The sequence below is a fragment of the Dipodomys ordii genome, unplaced genomic scaffold (assembly GCF_000151885.1).
Source record: "Dipodomys ordii isolate 6190 unplaced genomic scaffold, Dord_2.0 Scaffold113, whole genome shotgun sequence".
NCBI lineage: Eukaryota > Metazoa > Chordata > Mammalia > Rodentia > Heteromyidae > Dipodomys > Dipodomys ordii.
In genome coordinates this window covers 5,122,965-5,123,977 of record NW_012267329.1, presented here as the reverse complement: position 1 = coordinate 5,123,977, position 1,013 = coordinate 5,122,965, and positions in this window count along the sequence as shown.

Genomic DNA, 1,013 nt, shown 5'->3' with positions numbered 1-1,013 from the left:
CATTTGGGTAAATGCCCAAAAGTGGGACTGCTGGGTCATAGGGGAGCTCTCTGTGGAGTCTTTTGAGGAACCTCCATACTGCTTTCTAAAGTGGTTGAACAAGTTTACACTCCCACCAAAATGAAGTAAGGTTCTCTTCTGTCCACATCCACTCCAGCATCTGTTGTTATTAGAGTTCTTGATTACAGCCATTCTACCTGGGGTGAGGTGGTATCTCAATGTTTTTTTAATTTGTATTTTTTATGGCTAAGGAGGTTTAGCATTTCTTCATGTGTTTATTGGCCATCCTTCTTTCCTCTTCAGAGAAGTTTCTCTTTAAATCTTTATCCCACTTATTTATTGGGCAGTTGTTTCTTTGAAAATTTGTTCTGGGGGGATTTAATTTTTTGAGTTCCAGGTATATTTTAGATGTGAGACCCTTGTCCATTGTATGGTTATTGAAGACCTTCTCCCAATCCATGGGCTTTCTATTGATCTTGCTAGCTATCTCCTTTGCCATGCAGAAGCTCTGAAATTTCATGCAATCCCATATATCCAACCATTTTCTGAGTTATTGTGTTTCTGTGTCTTTATTAAGAAAAATTTCGACCTGTTCCAAGGAGAGCTAGGGTTTCTCCTATTCCATATTGTAATGTTTTCAGAGTGTCTGCTTTGACTCCGAGGTCTTTGATCCATTTGGAGTTGATTCTGGTACAGGGTGATATATAAGGGTCTAGCTTCAGTTTTCTACAAGTAGTTAACCAATTTTGCCAGCACCATTTACTGAAGAGGCTGTCTTTCTTCCATTCTATTTTTTATTTCCCTTATCGAAGATCAGATGGTTATAGGTCTGTAGGTTCATTTCTGGGTTTTCCATTCTATTCCATTGGTCCTGAGGTCTCTTCTTGTGCCAGTACCAAGTTGTTTTGATTATTATGGCTTTGTAGCAGAGTTTGAAATTTGGTATTGATAATCCTCCAGCAGTGTTCTTTCCATTGAGAATCGTTTTTGCTATTCAAGGTCTTTTATTGTTC